General features: G+C 39.2%; 1 long non-coding RNA gene across 1 annotated transcript in view; it reads left to right on the forward strand.

The window, feature by feature from the left end:
- Window positions 1-2094: 2094 nt before the first annotated feature.
- LOC309877305 overlaps window positions 2095-18439 on the forward strand; it is a 29684-nt gene continuing 13339 nt past the window's right edge. Inside the window, exon 1 of the long non-coding RNA XR_014317344.1 lies at window positions 2095-2210. This is a non-coding gene — a long non-coding RNA (uncharacterized lncRNA). The remainder of the gene's footprint in view (window positions 2211-18439) is intronic.

Raw genomic sequence — 18439 nt, forward strand, 5'->3', positions numbered from 1 at the left:
TGGTCTCTCTGTGCTGCCAGGCTTTGAAGGTTTTGCTGTCCCAGCCAGTACTGGGCACAAGAGATGGATGGGCCATTTCTTTCCAGCAAGTATCCCAGCATCCATTTTGCATGGTAAATAATCCCTTGTTTCACCTGTAAGACTGTGTGTATGTGTGCTAAGAGCAGCATTCCCCCTCTCTGGCAAGGAAATGTGAAGGGGACTTTGCAAGATGCATGTTCAAAAATTTTATTTGTGTTCTTCCTAAAGGCACTACAGGAGATAGACCTGCCTCCACTTTGTTTAAGTTGAACAACCTCCATCTGACACAGCTAAAGGAAAAAATCTGAATTTACTTCCAAGGTTATAAGAACAGAAATATGATACTGTCTGAGCCCCGTGTCCCACTCACATGTGATGATGTGTCACACTGAGTGTGTGTCATGCACAGAAACATTTCTGTCCCAAAGGCCAAGGAGAGATATTTGTTTTCTGTCTCTAGACTATTTTAGAAGTTTTGTTCTCATCCTTTCAGCTTTAAACAGCTTGCCTGTAGTCTGGATAATCAGTGCTGCAGTACTGATAATCAACATAGAGTGATTTTTCATGAAGCAATACACAAAGAATAGCCTTGCTGACTAGGCAACACAGATGTATTTGATTTATATTTCAGTCTTACCGTGTTGGATACTGACCCCATACTTTGCCCCCACGGCCATCAGGTTTTCAGTACAAATGATGCAGCAGAATCATGCTCCTGGTTGCTACATTAGGGTATATTCATAGCTGTTGATATTTCACAAATCAAATCTGAACACCTGAGTTTTGGTGGTCTATGCATTATGAATCTTATATTTGCTTTATAGACACCAATGTAGAGAAGGAAGTTGAGAGGAATATGCTATAGTTCTTTGGATTTTGTAGGAAGCATTTGCAGTCCATGCAGAATTGCTCCCTGCTGGCTGTCTCCAGGTCTAGTATTAACATCATGTCATTAGCATGCAAATGTCAGAGATGTTTTATTATATTATTTAATTTCAGTTTTGCCATTAATATGCTCCTACATTCCTCCCTCTTCTTTGTCTTTACACTCCAGTTATTAAAGCACTTTAATATTCCCTATGGATCTTGTTTAGTCAGCCTATACATATTTAATACAGGCAACTCCTCTGTGGGAGGCAGTCCTTCCATCAGCACCCTCACCCGAACAAGTTTACATCTTCCTTGAACATGAAGTGTAGGCTTACCCTTGGAAAATGAGTGACTTTAAAGCAAAACATCATGGGAACATCATGAACTCCTCAGTTCTTCATTTCTATAAATGACTCTTTGATCTTCTAAAGAAACCTTTGTGCGTCAGTATATATTGAGCAGATACTTGTCTTGGAAGGGTGGGGTGCAGGGTGGCAAAAGCATGTGGGGATCCCCAAAGAACTAACTGATATCCCTAAATAAACAGTATCTGGCATCTGAACATATTAGCTGGCCTGCACGGCAGAGCTTGGAGGCAGTGCTGAATTGAAATGACAAGATGACTTCAGTTCTGTAGCTGTCTCTGTTGGAGGTAGCTTCTCTGGCCAGTGGAGACACACGCATGCTCTCCTTGCAACGTTGCTCTCTCTGCAGCCGTGTCTTTTAGCTCCTGCTATTCCCTTCCTACTTTGTCATTGTATAGTTGCCATTCTTTGAGCCTTAATATTTCAGTGTCATCTTTGAAGCTAAAGCTGCTCTTCCTTCCTTCCCTCCTATCTTTCCCTACTCCCCATCACAGAGCAGCAGAGCCAATCAGACTTTCCAGATCAGAGATCTTAAAAAATCTTTGAGGAAAAAAATGATGGGAACATTCTGGCCAAGCCTTGTTAGTTTTCAGTATTGTTTTTAAGCATTTCAGTTGTTCTTAACTTCCACTTTCCAATGTTACTTTCCATCAGGGTTACTCTCCTTCTTCTCAGTGTCACAACAGAATGAGCAATTCTTCTCTCAGGTGGCATATTTTCAAGCAGATTTCTATTTTGTTTCTGTCTGCTCATGCTCTGAAATGCTGTATTATCCTCCTTCCTTTGTCAGTGCTTAGCATTATATGAAAAATGAAATTATGCGTCTTTTTCTCCTTTAGGTCATGCATGTTGATATTCAGATTGGACCTAATGCAAAACTCTCTCTTCTGGAGAAAAATTGCCTCTTCTGCCATTAGCTGTGCCTTACTTCCTGATGAGGGAAAGGATTCAAAGGTGGGTGTTGAGCTGGCTTTTCACTGTCAGTGATGACTGACTTTCAAAAGAAAACATCTACCCATTCTTATTGTTCTATGAAAATGAGATTTATTTATTTTTTTTTTTAGCTTGCTTTGCAGACACCAATTGGCAGTGGTATTCTGCCCTTTTATGAAAAGTAAATTCAGTCACTGAAAACATAAGTCCCAGTCCTGCAAAGAGATATGTGTGGGCAGCCAGTGCCTCTTTGCTGAGCCATATTGATTGGGATAAGGGTCTGTCTCTGTAGATAGCTTTGAAGGTTCAAGGTCTCTGTTGTGGCAACACAAGCAGTTTGCTGAGAGTCTGTATATAAAAGGAAACTGAGAGATGAAGTGGAAAATCTTGTGTCTGGCCTCCCCCCTGACAGCATGGGAGGAAGGAATGTCAACTTGGGCATTTTTCAACTTTAACTATGAATAGCTTCACTGGAGTTAATGATACATAACTAGTGTTTCTGCAGACAGCTAATCTGTTCTTCTGATCCTCCCAAGGCTCCCTGCTCCCTTTCCCCCTCTTTATTAAAAAAATGAACCCAGTCAAGGCAGAATTTTAATCTTTGCAACCTGCAGTTTTCATAAAGAGCTGGTTGGACAGGAGTAATCACAAAGTTTCTGTATCTGATGTCATTGTTCTGGAGCATTTGTTGTGCTTCCCACTTGTGGTTTAGCTGATAAGCACAGCTCAAGTAACAAAAAAGCTTTGTAGATTGTCAATGAGTGTAACAAAACCAGATTGTGCTCTGATGGTATTTTAAAGGAGGTATTCTTAAAAAAAATGTGCAAGAAGTTGAGTGTGCTGTTTGGGATAAACATTTTCTAAATTAACTAAATACAGTGGAAACAGCAAAAGACATCAAAATCTTTCAGATAAAATAGATCAGAAAAAAAAAAAAATCTGTCCAATCTATCCAGTTGTGTTTGGGATGAACTAACTCTTGTTTATGTGCTGCAATTATGGTTATAAATAAAGTTGACTTAATAATTTACATAATGAGGGTTTCACTAAGTATCTTTGAAATGAACAGCTACACATATTTGTTTATGTATATACAATCAACAGGATCATGCATATATATGTTTGTATCTACAAACACACACACATGTATATTTGTAGACAAAGAAGGGCACATAATGACCACAAGGTTTTTCTCCTGTTCTATTTCAAATTCATGCAACTGAAAAATGAGGAGCTGGAGATCTTTAGGAGGGTACTGTAAAATGTTTTATAATCCAGTACAGTGGTAGGAAACTTACATTTAGGAGCTGTAGCAAGTGCACATATCAATAGTGTTCCTACGGCGATGGGATGCAGAGGTGACTATTTTGTGCTATATACTCCTAGTTGTTTTGTACCAAGAGTCTCCCAGTGAGGCATAACATGTCCATATGGGCTGTGACACTCTTTGGAGGAAGTTTGAGATCAGTTTTAATGCAAAGTTTTTCCTGAGGAAGCAGCTTCCTCAAACTCAAATTCTAAATTCTTCCCTTCCCTTCCCTTCCCTTCCCTTCCCTTCCCTTCCCTTCCCTTCCCTTCCCTTCCCTTCCCTTCCCTTCCCTTCCCTTCCCTTCCCTTCCCTTCCCTTCCCTTCCCTTCCCTTCCCTTCCCTTCCCTTCCCTTCCCTTCCCTTCCCTTCCCTTCCCTTCCCTTCCCTTCCCTTCCCTTCCCTTCCCTTCCCTTCCCTTCCCTTCCCTTCCCTTCCCTTCCCTCTTCCCTTCCCTTCCCCCCCCCTTTTTTCTTTTTTTTAAACAAAACAAAACAAAACCAACCAACCAAACAAAAAACAACAACAAAACACAATGCTCAAGAATAGTGTTGGGAAAGAAGAAATATTTATTAATTTAGTAATGGGATTAAGGAGAATTGGAAGAGACTATCATTAACCCAAGGGATAAATGTTATATATGCAATCACTACTGTCCAAACCATTGTTCATCTGGAAAACCAATTTTAGTTAAGCCTTTTTTAATTGCTTCTCTGTGTACATTTACTCAAATCAAGGAAGGAGCAGAAATATTTATTTTCTCTTTGCCGGATTTTTGTTGTGAATGTCTAATTCCTTTTTCTTATGGATACTTCTTATGGATATCGGTTTGAAAAAATGTCTGTTTTTGAGTCAGAATATCTCTACTGGTGGAAAGAGGGACTCAAGCTGCAGCAATGGGGCTTTAGGTGCAGCTGAAGATGGCTAGATGAGATTCAGGAGTTCTTCATACCACATCACAAAGATAAATTCACAGCATATGTGTGAAAAAGACCCACACCACGCCCTGCTTCAGCACAATACACCTGCATCATTGCTAGCAATTCTTGATCTGTGCAAGATAATATCCTAAAGAGGAATAAAATTAAAAAATAAAAAAAAATACTGTCCTGAGTAGATTTTAAAGGTGAACCTCTGGAGCAGAAATCTCACATTTTTTCTTTTACCGCAAAATCCTTCTAAAATCAAAGCCCTACTGTAACAGTTACTCTTCATTTGTCTTTCTTTGTACCCCTGTTGATCCTCTAAGATTGCATACTGCCCAGGCCAGTATATCACAGGACAGCTCAGGCTGGAAGGAACCTCAGGAGGTCTCTAGTCCAACCTCCTCTCAAAATAGACCTGACCAGGATGCTCAGGGCATCATCCAGCTGGGTTGTGAAAACCTCCACGTGGGTTTGGTAATGCATGGGGATACCAGCAGCTGGTGTTGTACTGGGTTCAGTATGGGAAAAGCAAAGCTTCTAACGTCTGTGTGAGAGTATGGGAAAACGGGCAATGGGTGGGTCCCAAGGATGCAGGAGTTATCAGTGCATATTCAGACATAACCTTAAAGCAGAAACCTAAACAGAAATGTTGCTTTTATTTTGCTCTGGAAAAATTAGAAATTCCCTGGAAACTTGACACTTCTTTTCTAGGAAATACAGGATTTTCTGATCATCAAAAGTGGACAGTTTTCTGGTGGGATGGTAAATAGATGCCGCAAAGGGGCTTTGTTGTAATTGTAGCAGTAATTCAGGCTGGCTAACTGTTCCCTGTTTATTTAGCAAGGAAGAAGCTTTGAGATGAACTGGGCAATGTAAGTACAGAGGATTAGTTTAACATTTGGGACATTACTGGCTGTATTTCAATATTGACCTTGAGTGCCACCTCCTCAGTAATGTATATATTAAGCCTTTGAGTGCCAATGTTATTTTATTGATGAAGTAACCTTTTGCTTGCGGTAGCGCTGGGAAACCACTACATGTATTTCAATGGAATTTTTCTGTGAGAAAAGGAGCAGTAAAAAGCCCTGGTTTACCAGTTGTTTTTTTTTTGTTGTTGTTGTTGTTTTTTTTTTTTTTTTTCCTGGGCAAAACGGCCCAAAGACCTCTGCATAAACCATTTTCCCTTTGTCAGCATATCAGAAGGTAAATGCTCAGTGCTAAATCTTGGAACGGCATGTATATGGAACTTCATGGCATACCTGTCAGATGTTCTGATTCATTTTTAGGACTCTGAAATATCACAGCTATAAAAGATTTAAAAGTTCAGCACAGATTCAGCCGCTGGATTCAAAGAACCGCATTCATTAACTGTTTACCTGCCCTTTGCACACCCTCTGGGCTCAAAACAGGAACTGGCATCTTCACAATGAGCAATGCACCAGCATTACGCTAATGAGCTCCTTGGCATATTCACTTCTGTGCCACTCTGCAGAAGTTCATTCTCTTTCCTGGTACGCTGGGCATAGCAAAGGCTGCAGCATTTATGCAGGCAGGCAGCCCAGGTAGATGAAAGCCCCGGAGTTCCTTGAACACCACACAGCCTCCTTCTCTTCTCTCACATCTGCAAGCAAGTGGTACAAGTAAACAGTACAAGTATACCTACCAATGCGAAATGCTGTGTTGCTGAAGATTTCCTTAGCGATCACTCTAATCCTCCTTTTATTTCACTCTACTTCCCGTTGACTGTAGGAGTTCAGACACAAACAGGGGGTCCTTGCCTTGGATGATCTTCTTACATGTGCTGACAACAAGGCTGCAAAGCACATCTTTCCCAATTTCATGGTACAGATTTCAAGGCTGCTTCATGCAGGGCTGTCCAGTATACACTTCATCCCCCACTCACTAAAAAAGCTAAAGCTGCTCTGAAGTCTTCATAAGAGGTGAAACCAAAACATGCCTAAAAGTGCTTTAAAAATACATAGGTCTGCTACTGTCCCAGCCCTTTCTTCTTTCAGAGCTAGGTTCTATTTACAGGGGATTTTTGCAGATAGCCAGAGGACGGTGAGTACCTCCATGTTTCAATGCTACATTCACTTTGCTGGGAGATGCTGTGGAATGTAAACTTCTCTAACGACAGCTCCTTCAAACCCTTTTCAGTCTTGTCAAGTTTTCTTATTAATAGCAGAGAAGTAATCTTAGTTCTTTCAATGGCAGCAACTCTCTAGGCAACTGCTGAATTTATAAGAATACAGATGGTGCCTGCCATTTCTTTTTTACAGCACCACACTGCATTCCTCGCCTGACATGTGGAACTTGTTTGGTACCATAATGCAGCAGCTGGAGACACTTTTCTTAGAGGTAAAAGCAGTTTTGCTTGCATTTTTCTTGGCAGCATTGAATTTTGCCCACCTGCAGGCAAGATTAATTTATTTTTTTTTTCCCTTCCGAGATAGCAGAGCTCATGATGGTGATCTGATTTGATACATTTTGGCACAGTGCCTTTTCCTTTCTGCCACTGTAAACTGATAGAGCTAAGCATCCTCCTCCTTGTAAACAGCAAAAAATTCAGGCAAGCATCTAGATAAGTCTGTACATGACATTTAAAGTGTTTAAATGGAAATTTTATCCTTCGGGCTGTATCTCTGGCAGATGACAATGTTACGATTGAATTCTACCAAATTAAACAAAGTCAAGGCTCTTTATTAGAAGAACTAAATTGAGCTGAATAGTACAGAGCTGGGCGCATTGCGGCTCAGGCTGATCTTTCCTGACAGTCTCTGTTGTGCTGTTGACTGCACTGGAGCAGCTGGAAAATGGAAGGAAATCGGAGCATCATATGATTAAGGTTCAAAGTGCAGGCATGCTTTGGTCACAGGGAGGAGGGATATTTCTTAATGTCTCCCCGCAAAGCCCATGTATTTGGTTGATCACATGCTGCTAGTTAACTGATTTCTCAGATGTGTCTGTGCTGTGTTTGTCACCAGCTGTTAATGCAGCACTTTGGTTTTCAGATTCCTGGTTTTGTAGTTTTTACTTCTCTTTCTTGATAGCTCTCAAAGCAGTCTGGTCCAGTGTAAAACATGGAGGGATAAGTCTGACCTAGTATAAAATGGCATAAAATACTGGCCGCCTACTGCCAGTTTTGAACAGGCATATTTTTGCCTGGGTATGTGTAACAATGTGTCTCCAAGGAGGAAGAAGCCTCTGATCTCAGTATGGATGCACAACTTCAGCTTTATTCCATCACCTCTCTTTAGAAATAACATCTCGATGACTCTAAGAGCAACATCTCAGGGAAGACCCAGACCACCTGGATGCTATTTTAATTCCAGCCTAGTGTAATTATGCTCCTGGATAAACTTTTGCATCACTTACGTGATGAATTGGCTGGACCAGGATACCACCGTTGATACTTTATGTAATGCTTCTAGCAACTGCCCCACTCCTGATCCTGTTGGAATGCTTAAAATCTCAGTTTGTCAGATTTTACCTCTCTGCTACTTGGTAAAGATTTGCTGTTGATGTTACTGTCAGCATTTACCACAAGTTTTCACTAGTAAAGATATAAGGTTAGCCAGAGGTAAAAAAGCTCAATGAGTCTTTTCAAAGCAGGGTAATGACTGCTCTTATTTGACATATTATTAAAGATTTCTTCCAAGTTTTAACCCAGAGTACACAAGAGAAAGTCTGCTACCAGCTAAAGGCAGATGGGTGCAAGCAATTCTATCTCAGTTTCTGAGCAAAGATGTTGGCTGGCTGATGGCTGTCCAGCGTGCAGGCAGAATCTCCCACTTGCTATGTACGTCTTGCATTAGCACGTTGTGAAAATCTGGTTCCCATTGTAAATATCAGCAGACTTCTCATTTCAAATGTGCAGTAAAACAGAGTGGGGCAAGACATATTGTCCAGCTGCAGCTCAGTAAGGGATTTCCTTCATTTGTTCAGTGCACTGACCTGTTGAGATTGCTTAGGTAAAAAACAAAGCAGGCTTTTTTTTTTTTTTTTTTTTTTTTTTTTTTATATACAGGTCACTTGGATCTGGAAGTGAATTACAACATCAGCTGTTCTGACAGGCCAAAAGGAATATTTTTAGTTCCACAGTTAGTAAACCAAATCAGCAGGACATGACTTTTTGCTTGTTCTCTGTGAAAACCAACTGTTCCCTAGTGCTGGAGGTGAAAGGGTACATTTTTGTTTTGGCACATGGAATGAGTGAATTTCAGCCACTTCACTGTTCTAGCAGAGCTCATTCTCAGAGGAAAACATAGTGGGTAATCAGAAGTATCTGGCACTGCCAGTTATCTGGCCTTTTTCTATAGAGTATTTAAAAAGTAGCTAAGTAAGTTGATAATGATCTATTGAAGGTTATTGTCTCTTATATAAAACATGGAACAGGAATGCCACAGCTTTGTGGCCTATTTGATGTTTACATCTTTCTACAGCATCAGCAAGGTCCCTGTCGGAGCACAGGCACCCCAAGGCATGATGGGCACCTGCAGATATCTGGGATGACAAATCACTCTCACTTTCCTGTTATGTTTGGTACAAGATGAGACAGAGAAATGAGGGAGAATCACTGTGACCTAAGCCATAGAGCAAAAATAATGCAACTGATTCCTCCAATATTTTATAGAAATCTGTAGTCAAATGACAGTGTCATATAAGATCAGAACACCCTTCTGGTAAAGGTGCCTGATTTGTTGAGAGATTAGATCAGCATTTTGCAACTTGGAAAATGGATGAATGAAGGGAAGATGCTAAAACTCTGTGAAATTGTGAAAGGGACAGAAAAAAAAATATGGAAAAATTATTTACTATTTCATACATTTTCATTAGTTGTCCTTTAATTCTTGCATGACTTAATTAATCTGGGGAAGACTTTACCTTTTTGCCACAGAAGATTGTGGATGTTAAAAGTCCAAATGGCTGCAAAAAGCAGTTACTTGGATTCGTGGAAAACAAAGATCCTCAAGGGCTGCTAAACACTGAGAAGGATACAACTTCTAGCTTAGGAAGCTCTGCGTCTCTGACAGCTCGATGCACCAGAGAGACTACACAAATATGCTTGTCCTTATCCTGCAGTCTTTCCTTATACATTAATTCCACATTTTGATCTGAATACACTTTTGGTCTTTCAGTTTCAGTATTCTTAAAAGCAACTTCTTTTGTTAAAGGAAAGGAAGAAAAGGTCCTGTTTGATGACTGTCAATTAGTGTTTGAAGTCTTCTTTTCATGCTTCTCTTACATCCACAAAATAGCAAATTCAGAGGAGAAGGTGTCAATTAAATGAAGTTTCAGTGGTTATAAGTAAAGCAGGAGGAATTACTCATATCTAGGGTATTAATTCTTCCCAGAAAAAAGTGTCCTCTTCTGTGTGAAAAATTTCTGAAAGTTCAACAGTGGAGGAAAGACACTCATTTCATAACTAAGACAAACCATAATTTGCCATCACTCTTCTGTGTTTTTTTAATCTCTGATGTTCCCTAAAACTTTTTGATGCATTTCAAAAGTCACACAAGTTTGGGTGAACCACAATTAGTATTCTATTGCCTCTGTCCACACAGTTTAAGTTATTTTTTTTAAAAGATATTTCCATTCACATTCAGTGTCTTTTAATGTGGGCTGTATATGATAATGTAAAACTGCTGGCTACATGAAATGCAGTCCTGTTTTTAGAGCTGAGTACTTGGTATTGAGGACTTCCCACTGTTGCTCTACTGTAAGTTTTCAGATTGATAGATTCTTCTGGATAGCATAGCTGTTGGCACTGGAACAGGTTGCCCAGAGAAGCTGTGGATGGAACATGCCTGGAGGTGTTCTGGGTCAGGCTGGATGGGGCCTTGGGCAACTTGATCCAGTGGGTGGAATTCCTGTCTGTGGCAGGGGGGTTGAAGTTAGATGATCCTTAAAGTCCCTTCCAACCCAAGCCATTCTAGGTTTCTGTGATTAACTGTTAATATGGGCTTTGTGAAGGTTGCAGGCATGGAAAATGTGGTATGTCTCAGAGGAATCAGGGTTCCCCTTGGTGCTCTTTCCTGACTTTGGCAGGGGCAGAGTTAGGACATATTTTAATCTCTTTAATCCCTGGCTCCTTAGTGTAGTTTTAGGGTCTTTTCTGAATGGTGAATTTGATCTCCTAGGGTCTCCCTGCTCCACCTCCAGCCCTCTCCTCTGGCTAGCACACAAATCACAGGGTGGGTTGTGAACAGCATTGTGGTCTGCCTCTGCAAAGCTGCAGAGGAGGATGGTACAATGCTTTTAACAACGTTAACCAAACAGAGCACTCTTAAAGGAAGGTTTTTAAAAGATCTTTCTAAAGGAACTATTGAAAAGGGAGGGCAGTTTCTTCAGTCATGCTGGCAGTCTCCCCTTGATGAGAGGAAATAAGGCAGGTGGCAGGACAGATGTTGGATGGTGGAGAAAGTGAGGGCAGATAGGGGAACCACTGCACCATTTGCACCATTGCCTTCAGCCTGGTGCTGAAGATGGGTGCTCTGGCCTCAGATGGGCTTTGCACCAATATCATCAATACCATCGATTTGTTTGTCTACTAGCTGTTCCCTGAATGTGCTGCAGTGTAAATCCTTCTGGCGTGGCCTCAAGCAAGGCAATTTTTAATGCACAGGCAGTAATAGAGATCCACGTATCCCCCTGTCCACTTTGTTGGAGGAGGGCATTGAAAAAAAGATCTGGAAAGCATTCGTAAACAATCCACGTCTGCTGTTGTGATGTTGCATGTGTACACTGGTCAGGTGCCTGGAGAGAGGCTGATGAAGAAACTAGAGTGTTACCATGTAGGACAGTTGCTAAATCGCTTTCCCCATTAACTAGTGACATTTGAGTTAAACTAATGAGAAGCATGTCTGCTGCAATGCAGTGTACATTTATTCTCAGAGACTGCTTTTTTCAGCTTATGTACTGTTTCACCAACACCTTAGCCACCATTACAGCTGATTAATGATGCCTTTCATTAAAGCGAAACTATTATGGACAGCCTTATTTGGTCTACTTTGAAACTTTTTTATTTCTGATCATCATCTCCTGTCCCTCCCTTCTCCTCCTTCTCATTTTTTCTCAGAAATGATAAGCGAGGCAAGAGATAATGCATTCACAGCCTTTGATCAAATGCTGTACATATGGCACATGATGAAAATCAGACAAAAAGCAAAGTGATATTCTCGATAAAACAGCTACTTCTACATTAATAATTTGCCATCATCTAAATTGCCATAAAAATCTCAGCTAGACTGATATAAGCCTAATGCCTTTTGCACAATAGGCAGGTTTTAAAGTACAAAGCTACATCTCTTCTCTGATACAATCTGTATTTTAATGGAATTTGCTCTATACGAGATGGCCTCAGGATTTCTCCAGCGAGGGTATTCAGCTGCTTGCTTTAGGCTTATCTGACCTTGCCTGTTTTATACTTAGCTTTCTGCAAGGAGTTTTCAGTAATATTAGATGTACAAAACACCGAGTTCTGATTTTTTTTTGAACAAAAATACACTTATGCTCTGGACAGGTCCCTGGATCTACTGGATGGGGACCGGTGGGGGTACTTCCAGTGGGGTATGTTTCCTCTTTGAAACACAGCTACACCATTTGGTTTTCATGCACAGATTTCCCACTTCATGCAACAAGAAAAGACGTATGGTGAAGATATTTCCCCTTTGGTTGCAGAAGTGTCTGTAGTCCTTGGAGTATCACAAAATGATCAAGTGGAACAGCAGAAATTCCCAGAAAAGCAGTCAAGACACTATCTGGGGTCTCAGCACTCAGCACTGCTGTTTTCTCTTGTGTGACAACATGCACAGAGCATGACTTATTCCCACTTCTATCCACCGTGTGTTAACAAGTCACAGAAGTGCTTTGTATGACTGGGCTGGAGGAACAGAGACCCTACTCTAGAAAGATAACACATTTTCAAAAGACCATGTAGATAAATAACATTTTGGGAATATTCACAGAGAGCATATAGTCCATATCACAATTTCCTTTAAAATATTCACCCTGCTGCAAAGGCAACTCTCAAATGCTGTGTTAGACAGGTAGGGGTATGAGGGATACCCCTGCTTAGGTACAAAGTTCCTATTTTTTTTGCACCATGATTTATCAGCCATGTAAAACATGATTTTTTGTCTGTATTTGCTTCTATTCAGCTCTCTCTGACTTCTACCATGCTGTTCCGTAATACTCTTGAACAATATCCTACTCAGGCTGGCCTTGACTTTTTCATCCAAACTCAAGGAAAATGAATAGGTTTAGCAATATGTCAAAGAAAGTATTTGGATTCAGACAAAAAAAGATGAAGGTAAAAAAGCCAAGGTTCTCATAGATGGGAGGACTTGACTTAACTAACTTCTGCAATGGCAAGAGGAAGTCTGTTAGGATAAATATCTTAGGATGTCTCTCCTGCAGCAATGCCATTCAGCTAGAGGTACAATCTTTTGTGGAGCCATCATCAAGGTAATATTTAGTTCCATTACATAATGAAAACAAAGATTTTCTGTTAATAAATAGATATAAAAAAGAAGTAGTTTCTTTTGGCTTATTTCTTTGTACAAACCACTGTTGTACTCAAAACCTACAGGCAACTGTTCCTATAGCATGTTTTCTTCATCCTTTAAACATCTCATACATTTTCCTATTCTGAGGTGTGTTGTGCACTAAGCACTCAGATAAAATGCTCATAAAAAAAAATCCAAAAACTATTCAGGAACATGTAGGCATAGCATGGCTTTTGGTTTGGAAAAGCTTTTTAGCCCTGGAATTGAAGACACAATATTGTACGTGTGAGCAGCTTTTTAAACATGATAGAGAACAGTGTATGAGGAATACAAGTACAGCGAATGGCTTCTCAAGGACAGGAGCTGTTCAAAGGATTTCTGGCTCATAAATACTATTCCTATTACCCACTAGAACAAATGAGTGAGTACTAAATGTGGAACATTAGAAATCAATGCAAGAAGGTGTTATAGCATTCAGTGGGCTATGGTATTAGAAATGTGCTTTAGTTATATGTCTCTAAAATCAGAATCTTCATTACATTTATTCAGAGCAAGAAACACAATACAAGTTTTTTATTATTATTATTGTCATTTTAATATATATATATATTTACTTATCTCTAAAATGCATTTTTAAGCTGAGGTCTTTGGAAATGTTCTCAATTCTGCTGTTCTTCAGTACTTAGTTTATATGATTTTCCTCCTCCTTATGATGGATTTAATCTTTACAGCGTCTTATGAGATGTGGACTTCTCAAAGTGCATTAAAAACACAGTAAAGGCAAGAAAAAGATCAGTGATAATATAGTGCTTTGGTTCCTTATATGAGCACAGTGAGGTCAATAAGCAGTACATTGATGAACATTCAATCTGCACTGAGGTGAAAGGAGTAAGACACACATTTAAAATGAATGCTTTAGCCTAGCAATTTTCAGCAACTAGTGTATGTGCTGGTGGTGATTTGCCTTGGTTGCCCTTTACTTTCTGTCAGGACTCTGCACTGCACCAGATAGATCAGCATTAGTTCCTTCTAACTGGTGAGAGGGAGCAGAGATAAAAAAAAAAAAAAAAGCAACAGAACATAGCAAGGACACCTCATTTGTGGTCAGTTTGCATCACAGAGGACCTTGTAGTGACTGAGACGCCAATTTAACCCCCACATTGCTCTTTTTCTAGCTTATCCAGTCTTCAAAATTTCCCATATTCACTGCAGTGCGTCTATTATAAATTAGTTCCAATTATGCTCAACTCTTTTCTCAGAGATCTATCCTGCCAATTTCTAACTATCAGTTATGGTTTTGACCACCTTATCTGCTCAATGCCTATGTAGAAATAAGGGATTTATAGAGGACTTGCAAAAAAACAGCAAATGGTGGCAATGACTTGAATATCAACACAACCTCGTTAATGCTGGCAACAGTGCCATAATCTAAATACCTTTTCAGATACTGTTATTGCGGTTTATTTTGCTGCAGACCCTTCTCAAACACATGGGAGCTGTAGATCAGTATTGGTATGAGCCCAGTCGGCTCCCCTGATGTTTTCTAGGTGATTAGTTCTGCTCTAAAGGTCTGCTGGCAGTCTGTAAGTGGAGCAGAGACAGCCAGGTTGCTAAGGTCCCATACATCTCTTTGAATTGCCTGGTTTTGAGATGGGAAGGTTCTTTACTTACTTACAAGTATCTGTATTTAGCTATATGCTGTAACTTTGCAGGAAGAAAAAGTTCAAAGTGGTTATGGTGTAAATTGGGGAGAAATTTTTGAATTTTTTGAATTTATTTTTTCGGGGGGGGGGGGTTCATATTAAAAGAAAAATATTTACAATTAAATACTTCATATTTTTAAAAGTTTGTTGCACCTTTTTGTGGTTCTATTTGTGGGAATTGTGCACTATTATTGTGGGAATAATGTGCACTATTCCCTTCCGATTCTTCATTTTTCTTCCCCCACTCTTTTTCTCTTTTTTTTTTTTTTTTTTTTTTTTTTGAAATTTCATGCTTCAGGTATACTTGTAGACACTGTTATAAAGTCCAATAATACACTTCAAAGTGTTACACTCTTGGACAACTTAAAACCATAGACAGCTCTAAAAAGCCAGAGAAGCAGAAAAAAAGGAAATAAATGTAAATTAAAAAATAATAATCTATATTTAATTTCTGCTATTAAAATCTTTCACAAAGGAATAAAGAAAAGTGGGAAAAGGAATGAAAGTGGAATTCTTTCTACTGATAATTAGGAACTTAATATTAATATTTTATTTTATGATTTAAAAATTCAGGTATGAGAATTTAAAGAAATTTCCATTCTAATTTTAGATGCTTTTTCCTCCATAATTATGAGAAATGTTTCTTGGATTTGGCTTCAGAATTTAAATACCTATAGCCTAGGTAGGTGTCCCATGAAGTGGTTCATTTCAACGGGCATGAATTTAGGATGCAATGGGTATGCCTTGAGAGATACCTATATCTCTCCATCTGCCATTATAAGAACATTAAGCCTAGAAAATTGGTTTAGACCAGTGAATTATGTTTTAGATGGCTGAAGTTAGAAATAGGGTTTTCCACCTTGCTTTGTTTTTGAAATCCTCAGTGGGCACACCCCAATACACTTCTGCGTACCAAAATAATTGTGATCTGCAAATTCTTGAGGCACAAACAGTTCATTAGTGCATGTGTTTACAGCACTGAGCATAATAGGGCCATGATTATGATTAGGGACAATAACAAATACTGTCACACTAACTTCAATAGTTATTGTTTTGTATTGTTTTGAACACAAAATTTCATACAGATTCTAAAGCTACAAAGTTCATTGAATTGGAACATCATGAAGAGTTACTGAGATCAACAAATTACTGGGTTTCCCTCCCTGAACCCAAGCCTCTCTCTGTTTGGTTTTCTACCTAGTATTATCTATGACTGCTCTAGGATCCACAATCTATTTAAGGATCACATTGTGCAAGAAAGGGTGTATTTGCCTCATACACGTTGTGAGCTGCAAGTCCTTTTCACTTTCTCCTGCAATGTGCCAAAGGGTCTGCTGGAACAGCAACAAGAGTCCAGTAGCTCATGCCAGAGTTGGGCTGTGCTTCTCACTGAAAATCATGCCAGGGATATGATGACACTTCCAGCGCTGAGCAAGTAGGACCCTGTGCCATCTGGACACATACCCTTGTACCAGTCTCTAGTGGTGGTGCCTCCTTAGCCATTTTGGTCTTCCTTTTTTCCTGTTTAAAATGGGGGTTATGTCTCCTTTTTTCCAGTCAGTGGAAACTTCACCGGACTGCCACAACTTCTCAAATATGATGGGTGGTGGCTAAAATAGTTACTAAAACTTCATCCGTGAGTTCTCTCAGGGCCCATGGGTGTATCTCATCAGGTCCCATGGATTTGTGCACCTTCAGGTTCCTTGGATGGTCTTCAGCAGGATCAAAGAATTCTAATCTGTGCCTGGTGCTTTATTTGTTTTGAAGGGAGATCTTTGCTTTTTTTATCTTTATTTTATTTTATTTTATTTTATTTTTTTTGGCTAAAAGTAAACACAGCACCTGTTATATCTGCTTTCTTCCAAAATTGGTTAATATGATGCAAAACATACAGAGGCCAAAATAAAACGTTCCCTAAATTAAAAAGTGAATATTTGTAGACCTGAACTAAAGAAGCAAAAGGTTAGATCTGAGCTTCCGAAATTCAACATGTACAGGTAATTCATAGCTACTTCCACTTTTCCCCTCATCTTTTAGAGAAGCTTGCTAATAATAAGATTACCACTGAATATAAAGGTAAAATTTGCGAGGTGCAGGCAACATTTTACAAAATCCCAAATGCAGTACTCAGAAGAGTAGGCAGAACATAAAATTAAATGTTTATCCAAAACTTCTGAGAATACAGGTGAAAGTACAAGGTTGGGGGCAAAAAAAATCAGCTTTGATGCCTACTTTTCTGTCTCTGGCTTATATGGTTCTGTGTTTCTGTATTTCTTTACACCTATCAATTTTATCATATTAAGTATGATAAAGGTGTTTATATGATATTGCCATATACTGGAGATAACACAGAACACTTTAAGTTTAGCACTTACAAAGCTGAAAATAACAAATACATGGTATTTCTTTTATGATAGTATATTTTTTTTCTATATATTTTAGTAGGACAGTTTAAGTTGGAAGGGACCACAGGATATCTCTAGGGAAAACTCCTGCCCAAAGCCAGAAGAGCTGTGAGATCAGACCAGGTTGCTTGAGATTGTTCTAGTTGGATGTTCTAAACCTCCAAGGATGATGACTGCACAGCCTCTCTGCACAGTGTGCTCCAGTTCTTGAATGTCTTCATGGGGAAAACATAACTGTCTCTTGCTCTTAATTCAGAAATATTTATGAAAAACCTCCTGCTCTTGAACAGACAAATTAAAAAAGTCTGTCAAAACAATTTTTTTGGAAAATAATTTATAGATGTACTAGAATGTTTTGCAATGTATACCCCTTATCAATCAAAACCATCAAGGAAAAAAATTGCAGCTGAAAGTCTTCAATCACATAAATTTTATGAGTGCTTGATTATATTTTATTTTGAGTGTTTGATATGTAACCTTCATTTGCATATAAAAATGTATACATTTATGCTTTTCAAAGGAGTAAAATATAAAGCAAAGTTTTTAGATAGATCACAGATAGAACACAGATAAAGCTAAAGGTCTCAGATCAAATCCTCGCTGAGTACAATTAAGTGACACTTCATTGACTTCAGTGGATGTACTCCAGGATGTGCCAGCAAAGATCAGGAATATGAAAGAAAAGCATTGCAAAAGCCATGAAGAAAACAAAAGCATTGAAATATTCTAATATACTGTGATTGTGTGTGAATCCCCAGAGAGGTGCATTCTGGAAATATACCAGGAACAGCAATTACAGTGTGGATAAAGAAAGACAATGAAACCATCTCATTTTAGATTCATGGGGTCAGAAAACAGAAATTGCCTGGCTTATATTTTCCTCTTTTGAAAACCACATATGTTAACAAGAGAGGGAGAGCACAGCACTAAAAGCAAAATTTGCTGCATTCATGTAAAAGCTTTTAGAAGGGAACATTTTTGTGTGCTTAAGGACACAACAATGCAGTGTTAATTCATCAAATGGGGTTAGCCAGAAGTTTGAAGAGCTGAGGTGAAACTTAAAGTAAAGCTGAATATTTACAACTTCACTCAGTCATAATCCTAATGCTGCAGCACGAATACATTTTCATAATCTCCGTGCTTGTGAGTCATCCTGGCGTCCTTTGCAGCACATATTCACACTGGGCTATGCAATTATTTTTAGAAAATGGGAACTTTGTCATCTTTGCCATGCAGAGGGATCGGGTGATGCAATTGGATCCCCATTGCTATCCTGAACTTGTGACAATGAGGAACAAGTTCATACCAGTGATTATTCATGAGCTTTGTCATAATCAGGATGTGTATATGTAGATACAGAGCTGCTGGGAATGGTTTCAATTAGAGCTCTGTGTGTTTGGGAC

Source organism: Aythya marila (genome assembly GCF_965140915.1).
Source record: "Aythya marila genome assembly, chromosome: 4".
In the NCBI taxonomy this organism is placed as follows: Eukaryota; Metazoa; Chordata; class Aves; order Anseriformes; family Anatidae; genus Aythya; species Aythya marila.